Source organism: Mycteria americana, chromosome 2 (assembly GCF_035582795.1).
Source record: "Mycteria americana isolate JAX WOST 10 ecotype Jacksonville Zoo and Gardens chromosome 2, USCA_MyAme_1.0, whole genome shotgun sequence".
Taxonomy (NCBI): Eukaryota; Metazoa; Chordata; class Aves; order Ciconiiformes; family Ciconiidae; genus Mycteria; species Mycteria americana.
Genome location: NC_134366.1, coordinates 5,660,467 through 5,675,842, shown reverse-complemented (window position 1 = coordinate 5,675,842; position 15,376 = coordinate 5,660,467). Strand labels below are relative to the sequence as shown.

The following is a 15,376-nucleotide window of genomic DNA, read 5'->3' as shown; positions in this document are numbered from 1 at the left end:
GAGCAGGTTTCCATAGGTCTTTTATCATATCTGCCAGCAGATATGTGTGCAGATACTTAACATATCCAAAGAGCACTAGACATGTCTGTTTGGAAACTGAGCTGAGCACCAAAATTGGAGTTCTTCTCTTCTAAGTAGACATTCATAATAGAGAGAGTTATATCTAACGTAGCCACTCCTGGCTCCCTTTACCATAGGTGGTAGGAAATGTGCACTCCAAGGGCATGATTCATCTGCCCAATTTTAGATGTCTTCTCTAGGAAGACAAGAATAACCCTTTGGTTCTCCTGACCACATAGACTAGACCGCTACAGGGTCTAAAAGGTGCATAGCAAGATAGTAGTCAGCGTTGACTTTTCCCTGTAGATACAGTTATGTAATCAGAAGAATTGCATCTTCAGTAGATAGGCAGTCCACCAGTTCCTTTGATAGATTTTCCCTGTGACTGGTAATTGTCTCACCTGAATTTGCCTGGTTTGAACTTCTGGCTTCAGGTTATGTCCTGCTTCTCTTCAGCAGATTGAAGGATCCTTCAGCACTGCAGTGAGTCATATATCCTGATCATCCCATTGATAAAATAAAGAGCTGGAGCTGCTCAAGGCCTTGCAAGATTGCTTAAAATTCTTAAGAACTGAGATAACACATGGTTGAACACATTGTTTCCGTCAATGATGACAAATGGAGCAAATTATTAAGTAATTCTGTGTTACAAGATAACTGACTTAACAACATCATCGCGATACAGCCATCTACGACAAATCCAAGCAAAGCTATGTGCAAGCCACATATGAATGGGAGAGTGTGTGTGTCCAAAGAGAGTCAGAAAAAACAGAAAACTGGAGAGAGGATATCCGATGGATGTAGTCACAGGAACGCTGTTAGCATTTGCTGAGAAAATGGAGAGAAGGAGAGCAATAATACATTTGACTTTCATGTCTTGAGTTACCTGGAAAATGGATTGGAGCTGTGGACTCAGAAACAGCTTTCAGTTCTTTTCCACCATTTCTAGAGAAAAAAAGGACTTTCTCAATGAACAGGATTGCACTGTGGAGATCTTGATCCTACAATAATTTCTCCTGGTGGAAGCAACTCTGAATTTTGACAACTGCTTCAGCATAACCCAGAACAGATGCCTTTCTTGAAGCGTTCTGAAAATTTTTTTCAGAATACCTTCTTTTATCCCAGATTTTGGAACAGGATTTTGGGTCTTCTTTGTCTCCCCCTTTGAAACTGCACAACAGCTTAGAGGAGGCAATGGGAAAATTTCAGAGGAGGGAAGGCTCAATGTAATTGTGTGACTAGCAGGTGGTCTAATTTCCTTCAGAATTGGTCCCGACACCACGACTAACTTCACTGGTCATGATCTTGGCCTCATATCCCATGGGAGAGATGCTAAGAAGATAGGCATATAGAGTACCTGAAGTCAGTAGGATTCGAGGCTGAGTGAGACAGAAGTCCCTTGATGCTGGGTATTGCACATCAAGCAAGAGAAAAACTTGAACAACAACCCAGAAAAGAGTGCTAAGGCACCCCCTACTCACTGTCACCCAGTGCCTCTGATCCCAGGTGGAGCCTCTGTGCCTCCCATTTCGTTCGTCACTCTGACTGCAGGTAGTGTAAAAGACAAGGCGGACACCGTTCCACATGACGTGAACAAGGTGAGCAGATCTGTGTTATGACCTCTTGTTATGACTGCATGCCCTGGAAAGGCACATGGGGTCACTGTGCCTCGGTTTCTCCATCTGCACAGTGGAGCTGGTAGGACAAATCTACTGAGTATCTCCTGAGCTGTCTAACTCTAGCTGGTCTAACTCAGACCCTCTGATGGCATAAATCAATTCCCATGGTGCTTACTGACAGGGATTCTGGCCTGGAGCTTGCAAAGCAGCCAGAGCTCCACATGCAACATGTGAATCCCATCCCTGGGGCAAAACCCACTGCCAAATCTGGGAGCAGGAGAAGGATTTCCTTGCTAGAAGCATCACCGTGTTACCCTGGGGAGTGAAAAAGAAAAGAAGACCACATGCTGTCCTCTTTCCAGGCAGAGTTTAGCTGAATTTTAAACAGCCTCACTTCAACCTCCCCTCATGACAGCAAATGTCACTTGTAAAGTATGTAATTTGTGCCTGCAGGCTTGTGTCACCCAGGTCACATGCAGACGTGTACTCCCTGCTGTTTCCTTCTCTGCTTTGAAAGGATGCGGTTTCGGCGTCACCTGGCATCCCAATGAGGTGCCCGCAGAGCTGGGGCCTCACCGTAGCATGCATGGGCTGGTGGGCCTTGGGGAGGTCCGAATGTCCCTGCTGCCACGGCGGCCACCTCCGTGCATGGCTCCCTGCGTACGGCTCAAGGCACTGCTGGGACCGGGCGTCTGCATTGTCCGAATCACCAGCAATCACCTAGGGTCTGTGAGCCCACAGGGTCTGCTGGAGGAGAGATTTCTTGCTTATTCTTGAGCAGATATCCCTGCTTTTGGCCTTGGGCTCGTATTCTTCCTGGCTGAGAGACCACTTCTTGCTCCCTCAGCATTGCTGCATTTGCAACACAGATGGTGCTTGCAGCGCCCTGCTTTCCCAGCCTGACCTTGCAGCAGTCTCTTTTCCTCTAACTAGAAACTTGACACTGCTGGTTGCTCTGCATCCTACACACCCAACCCGTGCTGGAAGGGAGCTGCGAGACCCTTGGGAAGCCCTTGGCACATCTGTGTTGTGACCTATTATGGGAGACCCTTTGCAGGTCTTCAAGGCTGTGTTGGCCACATGATGACGGTGTCAGGGTGGGCGGCTGCGATGCTCACTGTGCTGCACAGTCCTGTGCGTGCCCTGATTCATATCAGCGTTAGGCAAGTGCTTCTTCTGTTGGAATTATTTATGTTTAAATACCAAAAAAAGCCCCAATCATACTAGACCTCAACTATTTTGTCCTTTCTCATAGTGAAACTTTGACAGCGTTAAATAACTTCACAACACCATCCAACCAAACGAGTGCTAAACAAGTGCTTCATCATTTTGGGAAACAAAACTTGAGCTTCTCCAGTGTGCCAGGCCAGCAGATGCCTTCTGAAGCTTGTTTGTAAACTAAGCAGGCGCATGGCTCTCCTGGACGTCAGGGAGACGTGTCTGTGAAAGTGCTCTGATGAATGAGAGTCATGAACCACCGCTGGCTCTCAGCCCTGGATGATCCTATGAGGCAATTCAGTTGCTCACTCTATTTCAAAGACAACAGTGGATGAAAGGCACTGTGGTAGTCTCTAGACACTCCTGCCATGGTTAAGGCCCCATTTACCGATCAAGAATAATGAAATTTTACACCTTTTAGAAAGCACTTCAAGATCTGCTTGTCATAAGTGCCTTAGAGAAGCCAAATATTGCTATTATTATTTATTCCAATGTCAGAAATGTGTCCACACCTAGTAGTAGACGGATGCCACCATAGAGACCTTACAATCCCATCAGCCAAGCCATGGCAGAAAAGGAGTATCCATGCCTCCCTGGCCGTACAACGTGCGTCTGAGGGAGGTTAAGTGACTCACTCGAGGCTGTGCAGCAATATGTGGAACAGGGACTGACTTCAGTGCCACATAGGTTGAGGCTATGTCTTCAGTAAAGGTCAGATTAGCAGAGCAAAGCAGTCCTTACAGGAAGGGTCCTGGGCCCTCCTGGTCTCTACGGTCATGCTGGGCAATGAGCCTGTGGCAAGTGAGCTTCCTTCTGTATTACTCATCACAATATTTTGTTGCTTCTTCAGCCCACTCATAAGCACAGTTATTGAATCCCTGCTGGGACCCAGAACATTCATGTAAATATCTGGGACAGAGAGGAAGTTTCTCCTAAAATATTTTTTGGGGTCTGAAAACTGGGTTCTTCTATACCCTTGTCTTCTAGGTGAAATGTACGCTTTGAACTTCTGTTGGAAAAGGAAGAAAACATTTCAGTTTGAAAGCCTGAAACTAGGTGAGGGACGTTGGACTTGCCCAGCCAGATAGTGTGTGAACAGAACAAGAACTGGGTCCCCATCAGATCTAACACTTGTCCTTAATTAGACACGCTTTAGTCTGTGGTGATTAAGAAAACTAGAGTTCAGTGGGAACAGCAAAGGTGCTCAGCACCTTGATGAGTCACCTCCTTGGTGGCTCCACTGTCAGTGCCAGCCTGAGGACAGGAGGAGCGGATGCCTCTGTGTGCAGTCCTCAGAGGCAAAACCGAGGCGAGCTGACAGAGGAGTCTAGAAAAGCTTGTCTTGTTGAGGGTTGGTCAGAGATCAAGAGAGGACCTCAATTTTCAGATATGTCAACCTCATGCTTTCTATGAAGGGCAATGAAAATAAGTTTCATGTCCCGGGGCTACGCTCTGTGGTCCCATCACTGAACTCAGGTTCACCGAACCTTGCAAATTCCCTGACGGGTCTGCTCCTGCTCCCACTGAAGACCTTTGACACCACCTCAACTGAGAACAGACCTAGATTTGTAAAGAGAAACCAAGGTGGGTTTTTTTGGAGGAGGAAATATTTTTCCTAGAGATTTTTTTTTTTTCAAGTAATTTGCATTTTCTTATTGCATTGCTGAGGCCCTTCTTTAAAAACGGGCCTATGAGCTAAGCAGGAATCTTCTTTGCAATGCTTTTTTCTATTCCTCTTTTACCCCACTTTGTGCCGCAGAACTGCTCCTCAATGGGTGCCATTAATGAATAAATGCTTCCTTTGTCCCCTCCTCCTTCAAGCCAACCCAAGGGAATGAGATAGCACTTTCACAAGTCATTATTAAAGTGATGGTAAATATAAACCCTTGATGGAGAGCTGTGGTGTACGAACAGATTGCCCGATTTTCTTAGAGCGGTGGAGACGTGCGTGTCATTAATAAAACATCTTGTTATATGTTTTTTAATTATTTTTCTTGTCTCAGTTAAGATCGTTACCTCTGCTTACATGAAAAAGCAGATAACTTGATGAAGGTTCTTGTAATAAGCATTGTTGGAGCCATCATCTGCCAGAGTATCTTGATAATTAATGGTTTGTTTAAATTCCACTGCATAATTGTCTTTGCGTTCTCGACTCTGACTGTTGCTTAGATCCTAATGGGACATTTGTAGAGAAAACAGGAGGGCAGTGGGAGTTTAATTCATCACAAATACTCATCAGCCAGGTGTGCTTCAGTGGTGTCATATCCCAGTGGTGCCGCTTTGAGAATGGCTGTCATCCTACAAGCAAACGGCGTCTCTTTGCTGGGCATCCAGGCTGGTATTTTCTAGCAATTTACAGTGCCTAACGCCGACACATAGATTTATGAATAGGACTAGACACCTTATGAGCTAAGATCAGTGGGATTTTTTCTGTTGGCTCCTCCGAGCTCTGAGCACCATCTTGCGTGATGGCATAAGGTGTCTGTACAGGAGGGACCAGGAGATCTGATGCTACTAAATCTTTTCTGGACCAACTGGCTTCTTACCCTTTCAGCTCTCACTCCAGCTAGGTCTGGGCCCCAAACCACTGCACTCATTGGGCTCTTTCCCCTCTATAGAGTGGCATGGGAAGTCCTTTCTCCCTGTCCTTGCTGCAGCCCTGCAGCTTATTTGTGCTGCCGTCTCACCTGATTTTATTGTGAGACCTGAAATACCTGGTCCTTGTGTTCCCCACCCGCAAACTCAGTGCTGCTTCTGATGCTCAGTGAAGTAAATCAGTGCAGGCATAAAAAAGGGCTTCCAAGCCTTGTAAATATGGAATAAATTTTGAAAACATGATCCAGGCACAGCTCTGAAATTCTCAGAAAACATAAAAAAGTATCCTGTTAAAAAAACAAAATCAAAATTATTGTGATATATATCTCAGTAGATGCAAATCCTGAGGAGATGAAGGGACCAAGAGGTCTGCTCACACTGCTTTGAAGCCAATGGGTCATGGCACTATCTTCGTCGGGACTGTCACTTTGCAACCAGTAAAGCATTTAGTAAAATTGCAATTTGACAAATCCTAAAGTGCAAAGCTAATTTCGGTCAATGACATCCCTTTAAGATTGGTAGATGAGTGCACATCCTCACTGAAGAGGTTAGCACTGTCAGAGCCCGTCAGTGGAATGAGGAATAAAAACATTGCTGAAAACATCACCCCCTCCATGCCTTGAGAATAAAAAGTGAGAAATTCCTCCTTGGAGGGTGTCTGTCTGTGCCACAGGAGGCAATGACTAAAGCTGGGATCTCAAACAGTAAATAGAGGTTTTTATACCTCAATGACTTTGTGACCCATAATAGCTTTCATGGTTCTCTGCTCTAATCAGATCTCATGCTTCAGGACAGAAGGCATCCTGGCATCGGGAAGGAATCTGTCCTCCACCCACCACAGATGCCCACAGGTGACCAATGACAAGGTGCATCGTGTAAAACTCGGCTCTGAAGCATCCACTATCAATGCCTGCTGGTACCATTTTTCAGCCAAAATGTTGAGTAGCTGCTAATTACAAGATGACAAGTGAGTGGCTCGTAATTGTATTGTTGATTATTTTTGGGAAGTCCCCTGTTACTGTGGTGACAGCCTAGAAGGAGAGAGGGTCCAATGTTAGGTGCCTTTGGGCACTTTAATTTGTGGAAACGTGCTGTGTTCCCAGCTCCCCTGGCATCAGCTGGAAGGGCTGCTGCCTTCCAGCTGTGGCACTGAGCCAGTGGAGCAGCACAAAATGATTAGGAGCAACGATAGGGAAAAGGGAGAGCAGTCCCCTGTGCCTGGCTGACCGATGGTGACCGCGGGTGAATGTCTCGCCTGTCAGGATGGACGTTTGCAAAATACCCAACTTGTCTGAGTCGCTTTAACCAACTCCTTGTGGATGTTCCCAGGGAAATTGGAGCTCCAGACATGTTGGGATGGTGGGAACCCAGAGAGGTTCTCTCTTCCCAAGGTCTTGTCCTTTGACAGATCATCGAGCAAGAATCCCTTTGCAAGTTACCATGGGTGGGAGTCAGCTTGCAGAATAAGGCCTAAATTTAGCTGCTTTTGTGTAGATGTCTTCATGTGAGCCAGGTGCCTAAGCCTCCGTCTACGGGAGGAACTCAGTTGCCTGAACTTGGTGCCTATAACTGCATCATGGGTCTTGGAGCTTTAGCTTGGACTAGAGGGACTGGAGAGTGGTGAAAGACACTTGGTGCAAGGCAAACCTGAGCAGCATGGCTGGAACCATGCTGGTTTCTGCCAAAATGGTGAGGAACAGCAGCATCTTCCTCCCTCTCTCTCCCTTTCAAGCACCCATGGCTTTTCTCTAGTCTTAACTGTCATCCTCCTCCTGTTTCTGCAAACGCTGTAATTCGAAAATAGAAAAAGGAGAAGAATGAAACAAAACAACTGCTTAAAAAGCTCCGTTAAAAAAGGGGAACCTAAGATATAATTAAGCTTCTTGGATGATATCTTCCCCTGATAATACTGGAAAAATACTAAACATGTTCATGTGATGTTCTAGTGTGCAAGTATCTGTAGCACGTCTCCCTCCTGCTTGCTCTCTCCCTCCCTCTCTGTCTTGCTCTCCGTTTCAGGAATGGCCAGCATTTAATGTAGATATACCTAGAGACAGCTCAGCTGTGAACCTGCAGCACTGCCATGCTCTGATTTAAGGATCAGTCCATAAAACCCACAGCACACGCAGTCACAGCATTTGACCCCAGAAAAAAATAACATTTTGAACCCTCTTTCCACCATAATTTGGGTCTCTGGCTCATTTCTGGGTACCTTTGAAGGAACAGAAGATTTAAAAGGTTCAGTGATGTTGGGCTATCCCTGCTCCCATCGCAGCCCCGTTTCCCCATGAAAGCAGACAAGTGCTAGGAGCTCACCGAGAAGACAGGAGCGGTTCCCTCGTGGGCTGCTGGATGGATGCAAGTGCCGGCAGCCGTGCACCAAACCAGGGTTGAATTCGGGGGACAGGGCATCATGGTTTAAGTGAGATCTAAGCAAATATAAACGCCAGAGGCTTTTGCAGCTCAGTGGCACGTGAGCCAACAAATAATCCCCCCCGGCTACTTTCGCTCCTGCTCTCCTTCCCTGCCCGATCAAGCCCCGCTGCTAATTGTGCTGTCAAAGCTCTGCAGGAAATTCCCGCTGCCTTCGCATGGAGGCTTCTCCTGACACTCTCCTGGGGTTACAGGATCCCAGGCTTAATTTATTCACTGTTTTCAGACTCAGGTCCAAATAAGGACCTGCGCTTTCCCTTTCACCTCTCCCCCGAGGTTTGCAGTAGCTGAAATCCAAACCCTGCAGCAGATCATCATGTTTTGCACTAATTTAACACGACGCTTCAGGTACTTAAACATTTCTGCAGTCTTTGAGCACAAAAGTGGCCTTTTTTTCCTTTGCCTCCATCCCCTCGGTTATTCAAACACTGTTCCAAAAAATTTGAGGAATGAGCCATGTTGCTTATTTCTTTCTGGCACATTTCATGTTTTTAAGAGCATTTTTTTCCACCATGTTGCAGGAAGGCTCACTGCTGGGCATGGTCCTCAGCAGGCTCTTGCGAACCCAAGCTGCATTTAACGCTGGTGAGAAAACCTGAAAGCGGATCTGTGTCCCAAAGCCAGGGTTTGAGTGTTGGATGTTTGCACATCTCAGCATTGGGGACCTGATCACAGCCCTGATGATGCCCTGTAGAGTGAGACCTCTGCAAAGCAGGCTTGAGTCCTCCACATGGGGTAGATGACCCCATAAGCATGTAGCATGTCTATAAAGCTTTATTCTGTTAAAAACTGAAGGACTTGCATCTATCACAGCACTTCTTAGATAGCATTTTCTTTTAGATAACTCTTAACTTGTCAGAAAAAGAGATGAAGAAAGAGCAGACCTTTCACCAAATAGGGTGTAGCTCAGTGAAAAGTTAGAGTTGAAAAAAATGGAGATGCCAATAAAAAATAGGAAAATGAATGTTTTCATCTTTTTAAAATTATTTTTTTGACCTGTTTTTTTTAAAAGGTGCTTAAAATCAACCAAAGATTCTTCTTTCCAGCTGCAAAGGTGTTGTCCTAAATTCAACCTCCCATGAAAATTCAAGCTGCCTTGTCCTCATCGGGGTTTTAAATTGAATTAGTTAACTGAATTAGGAATGCTTTTTGCTTTTCTGTGTTTGGTAGTGACTGATAAGCCTGCAGCCGCAGAGAAGCATGGGTTTGATTCAAGCTGCCGCCTGGACCTGTGCGTGGAATCGGTTAACCATGTGCAGGAGAGCTTTCCTGAGCCAGACCCATATTTCCTGCATAAATGATACTTGTGACAAATACCTGGTGTCATTGATATTCCATTAGTTTCCTTCACTGAAAGATCAGACAGCTTTAAAAAGCCAATAAATTCCCACAGATTGTCTCTGAAAGGGAGAAAAAAGATTCCTTGGCAGGCCACACACCATTAAGCCCAAGAAGTGAGCAGTGTTTTATGGTTAGCAGAGCTGAGGTCACTACTTTTGGATGGGTGCAATTAAGATTCACTGAAGCTACCAAAACCCACTACTTCTTCAGGTGCTGGGTCAAAGACACCTTGTTCAGACAGCAGCAGCCTCAGCTCAGAGGACTGACTTTCTGCAGGGCTGCAATTCCAGGCTATGCTGGTCCTGGGAGCATACCCCAGTGTTTAGAGATACAAACCAGCACGGAACCCACTTAAAAAAAAAGCTTTATGAAGACCCAGGGAAATGTCTTTGAAGCCAGAGCATCTGCTTGCCTTGTAGACTAGAGGCCATATGTATTAATCCATTTTTAAAAGGAGTTTTGGCGTGTTGTTAAACTTCTGCAGCTGACAACATGCCCACCTTGTGGTCACCACATCTCTGTCACTCAAGAAAATGTCTCAAGCCATGTGGCTTTCTTTTTTCGTATGCAGGCGATCAGTATTTGTGGTATGAAATTGCAGCAGCTTCCTCATTTCCCGTCGTGCTCAGGAAATCTGGATACTGTCAGTTTTTGGGTGCCATTTCCTGACGTTTGGGTGTCCTTACATCCATCTAGCTGATGAATTGATTTCCCCAGAGCTTGCTCTAGCTGTAAGCCTTCAGCAAGTCCTTTGTTCCCACTGTTCTGTTTATGGCTGAAAAATTATGTTATTCATGCCCAGATCTATCTCTCAGCCTTTTGTATCCAGATTTTGAATTTCAAGAAGCCACACTTTTTGGTTGTTGTTTTTTGTTTTTTGGTTGTTTTGGTTTTTTTTTTTAATATCGTTTCGTACAGGTAAAACAGATCTTTTTAGCTAAATACAAGAATAAATGAATATGCAGAATTTTTTTCTGAAGGTCTCGAGCACAAATGCTTTCTTTGATGAATGACTCATTCCCTTTGTTATAGTAGCATTGTTGAAGCTCTGGTGTTTTCAGGCTATGAGCAAGGCAAGGTTGGGAGGAGGAGTTATTGTCTTTTATTAGACTAGATGATACAGTTGGAAAAAATCAGGCAAGATTTCAGGCACGCGATCCTTTTCTTCAGGTTTGGAGCTGCTTTTGCTGCCTTTGAGCTGACTGCAAGTTAAGAACAGCCATTGCAATATTTCACTGAGTTTAGCCAAAGTCAGCACAGTTGTCCTCAGCTTTTCCTCCTGACCTGGAAAAAGAGCCCTGGAGCCCTCTGCCAGCATCACCTTAAATTCAGCCTCATGCTAAAACTCCTTATCATTTCATCCATTAAATGATAGCAGCTACTTTGAACATACTTGCCCATATGTCTGTTTAGCTTTCAGTTGCTCTTTTATACCTAATAAAATCAATTGGAGATAATTAATAGCATTTTTACCTTCGGATGAAATCTCAACATTTAGGTAATTCCAGTCCCATGGAATGATTGCACAGGAGGAAAAGGAGGACGTGGGGAGACAGTTGGTGTAATTTAAAACTTCTATCCAAAATAACTGGGGGGAAAAAAAAATCCCCAAATTGACGAACTTCTGAATAAACTGACTGGGGAGGCTCCGTTTCAGAGTAGACCCCGGGGCGGGAAAACTTTTCCGTCTGCTTCAGCCCTGACACAGGCAGGAGCTGGGGAAGGGACGGCACGACGAGGGGGGACCCCCGGCTTGGGGCGGCTCGGGGGCAGGCTGTGCCTGGGCCAGTGGGAAGCCGACCGGTTTGCACATTCCTGACTGCAAGGAGGAAAACTTCCAGCCCCCATCATGATACCCCTGCTAACGCGAGGCCGTGGGTGGTGCTGCCTCTAGGCAAGGTGCTGTCCATGATGGATTTGAGGGGAGATAACCAAGCGGACCCCCAGGTCCCTAAGGATTTGCACTGGCACTTGTGTTTATCAGGCGAGATTTCCGTCCTCAGCCAAGGCAAGTACTGAACACTCTCCAGCCTGTTTATTTCAGCCTGGCTGGGTGCGGGAAATCTTTCCTCCTCCTCTCCCACTGCATCTGACTCAGAAAATGTTTGAAAATCCCAGGTTTCTGCTGTCTCCTGCCTCTCCCCCTCTGGGTAACGGGAGGCTGAAGGAGAAGCGAACAAAGGCGTCCTTATGCTCGGGAGAGCTGACGGGTCGCAGAGCAGCGACTCCTCCTCCCTTCTTGCTGCCCTCCTGGGGGTCCGGCCTCCCCATTGTCTGCAGCAGCTCCAGGCACGTTAAAGGCTTCCTTGGTGTGGCTTTCACATCCAAGCAAGGGCTGGGGCTGATAGAGAGGCTGTTGATATTAATTATCCGAATTGTGGTACGCGCTTGAGTCCTTTGCTGCGCCTACAGTCCGTTGTGCTCGCTGCTGCGCATTGATGGGCGAGGAGGTTATACAGCCAGGGGAAAAGGCACAGCAGGTATCTTGTTACCCTGTTTATCTGGGTTGGTGTGCTCTCTCCTGTCTTAAAGTTATCTTGCAAGTTTGTTGGAGCCAGAGTTTCCCTTTCTTATGTTTGCATAGCAGCGAGCACCCCAGGACCCCGCTCCATGCCCAGGGAGCATCATTTTAACTGAAACAGTGCCGTTTTACAGCTGTGAGTCTGAGGGAGAGAGGATGGCAGTGATTTGTTTCCAAAGTCCGTTGGAAAAGCAGGGACCAGACCTGGATAGCTCAAGTCTGAATCTGCCACCCGGGCTGTGGCACCCAGCCTTGTGCAATCACCCGTCGAGGGGTAGGAGGGGCAGGGAGGTGGGCTAGCGCGGCAGAGCTGGGCTGTCTGCTAAACACCACCCTGCAAACGGCGGCCGAGATGTTCTCCAGCCAGAGCTGGTCAGAGCAGCGTACAATTGCAGGAGCAGTGACATCATATAGTGAGGAAATAAACACCGCACCTCGACATAATGAGATTTGATTTAAATAAAGAGAAGGGCGACTGAGGCTCTGCACAAGGCAGAGAGAATGCGGGACTCCTTTTATCTGCCTCTCAGGACTCCTACCTGCAAGCAGGGATCAACCCCTTGCTCTTTGGTATTATATTTTTTAAATGATGGCTCGAATGCATGCAGAACTGCATCGGTGCTCCTGCCACAGCACTGGGGTGTCATAAGGACACAGGAAAAAAAATCACAGAGTCTCTAGGTAGAGTAACTGTGCGTGTTCAGGTTGGAACCTGGGTGAGATGAGGAGAAGCATTTCCAAGAGACCTGTTGGGAAGGTTTCTGAAAGCATTTTCAAGCCCGTGACCTTGTCAGTTGAGCTTCCGAACCCTGTGATGGCCAACAAACCTTCATCCCCCTGTGGTGTCCTCACCTTCTTTATATAAACTCAAGCCCCAGGCAAGGGCGGTCGGCCAACCACATATACACAAATTCCTTCCTTCCCTCCTTCCACCCTCCGCTCTGCTCAATGCACGGGCCCGACATGGGGCCTTGGAGAGAAAGGTCAGGACCATTTGGTGTCCTCTTACTTTGGCTAGTGAAAGGGTGTCTCTGGCTGTGCAGCCTTCTAAAAATAACCCATGCTTGCAGGGCGGTTTAGCTCTCCATCATGTACAGGAATAAAAGGATGAGAAAAGTCTCCAGCGAGGGAGATGTCCAAAAGAGGTGCCACGTGGCACGCTGCTTCTCTAGCAAAACCACACATATGTTTCCTCCTCCGTGCGAGCACCCCTCGTGCTGAGAGAGGGACTGAGAGGGAAGGAGAGACCTCAGAAAGCCTCTCTTGGCCACCTGTATGGGTCTCACATGGGAGTGCAGACCTCTGGAAGGGCTGGTGGCCAGGTGAGGGGACCTCTGCTATAAGCCCCTGGCAAGTGGTCTGGCACTGGGGCCAGGGGACGCTGGCACAATGCTTGCGAGCAGGCAGCGTGCCACCCTGCCAGATGGCTGCGGTGTGGATATGTAGCAGGCAGGGTGCCGGTGCACGGAGAGGGGCTTCGGGTGGCCACGGTTTGGGGGAAACCGTGCCTCCTGCAAGAGGACCATGGGCTGCTCAGGGTGGTAACAGCTCCCGTGCCGTGGAGCTGCTGGGTCAGGAGCACTGCTTGGGGCAGGGGGTGAAGGGGTGGGAGGTAATCCTTTGGGAGCAGGTCTACCTGCTAGAGGCAGCCCCTGGAGAAGGCACCGAGGGAGATTTTAGGGCTTCATTGAACTCCTTCAGGACTGCAAGGGGTCCAGCAGTACAGAGCGGGTTGCGGAGGTAGCCTTAGCATTGACATTTCGGGCTTTGGCAGGGATCTTCCATCATCGCAGCCGCCCAGTATAAACCAGCCCACTTAAGTGTTCACCCTCATCTCTTTTTTTTTCTTTGGCTTACCAAGCAAATATGTCTTGTGACAGCACTTCTTCTGTGATTTTGAATACCGAATCCAGCCTGATGTTCTATGACAGGCATTTCTCACTTGACTTTTCCTAGGCAATCCTGTACCGACCAATTAATTCCTCATCTAAGCATGCCCATGAAGTGTGACAAAGTCAGCAAGAGACAGCAGAAAAATGTGCCAGGAAAACCCGGAGTTACCCTGGATTTCAAAATCAGGGGAGTGTTTCTATCATGCTTATGGAGAGCTTGGAAGATTTCATGCTGGATGCTGCATGCAGGTCCCCTGGGTACAAGGGGGGGATTTCAACCCGAAGGAGCATGCAGAAGAGATCTGTGAGGAAGGTCAGAGGAATGGAGAGTCATCCCTAGGAGAAAGGACTAAATCCTCCTGGTGTTTTAGATGGATTTCAGTCATTATATGAGCAGTATTATATTTTATGGCTGCCTAAAACAGCTGATTGTGAGATTTGAGAAATCACTGGCCATATATTCTGTGCTATAATCAGGAATTAATCTGGCCGATTGCCTATAGCTCTGTGATTGCATGTCTCCAAAAAGACAGCAGGGCCTTATAGTATTTCTTGACTGAGGTCTGGGGGGGCAAATACTGGGAACAGCCATTAATCTCTGACAAGGCAGAGCAAGTGATGGTGACGATAAATAAAGTGAAGGTCAACCTGATTTCCTTTAATGGGTCATTTGTGAAAAGGAGGGGGTATGGGTGTGCGAACCACCTGACATTGTCCAGGCAACCATCGTATTAACCGTTCCCTCCTCTTTCAACAGTGTAAAACATGCCCAGGGTCCTTCCAACAGGGATTTTACATCCCCAATGCAAGTCAAGAAGAGCACAGGAGCTGTGGAAGCGGATGTCAGAAACACGGGGCAGAGCTTGTGTGTGTGTCCCCACTGTGTGGTGATGGCTCTCTGGACGTGTGTACACCAAAGCCTGGGGAAAACTTCTTTGTGGGAGAGGAAACGAAGAGCTCTCCGCTCAGTTACTCCAACAAAAAGCCCTGGGCAACTGCTGTGCTGTAGATCAAAGCTATCTGAAAGCACAGCATCAGAGGCAGCTCTGGTGCTTACGCTGGAGGAGAATTCATCCAGCCTGGCTGAGCTGAAAAATAATAAAAACCAAAAGTCTTGGTGGTAACCTGGGAAGGCTGTTGTTTCCTCAGAAAAAAGATTCACCTAAAAACATTCTTGTCCTCCTGTTTCCTACATGCATCACAGGGAAAGGCACTGTGCTGGGAGACGTGATTTCAGCGCTAGTCCCAGTTCTGCGCCTGTTCCACTTGTGGTCTGCCTTCCACTGTGTCCTCTCTGTAAGGTGGGGATAATCATACTTACAAAACATTGCAAAGTTCTTCAGCAAGCATTTGACAAACACTGAATGCTCTTATTAAATGTGAGTGTTGGATTTACTTGGATGACGTCCTAACCAACATCCATCTCCCAAATCAACCTGATGTGAGCAAACCATTCTTCAAGCTATAAAACGATAGCTGTGGTGGGCAGGAAATAGTCCATGGAACACTTCCAATTAACTGATCGGCCATCACTTAGAAAACACCTTTGGTCACAAGCAAAGAAGGATCCCGAAGGCTGATCTGGTCCCTCTTTGCTCATTAGCCTCTACGTGCTGCTAGAAACCCATTTGTGTCGTGCTCTGCAGCGAGGGGAAAGCTGGCCAAGGGAAGCAATGCAAAATTTGCATCTGGAGGTT

At 47.1% G+C, this 15,376-nt stretch overlaps 1 long non-coding RNA gene across 1 annotated transcript; it reads left to right on the top strand.

Moving 5' to 3' along the window:
- The first annotated feature begins 1,495 nt into the window (after positions 1 to 1,495).
- Positions 1,496 to 14,748, top strand: LOC142406553 (uncharacterized). Its single transcript, XR_012774606.1, has 3 exons — positions 1,496 to 1,658; positions 13,744 to 13,992; positions 14,437 to 14,748. It is a non-coding gene; the product is annotated as an uncharacterized LOC142406553 (long non-coding RNA).
- The last annotated feature ends 628 nt before the right edge of the window (positions 14,749 to 15,376 follow it).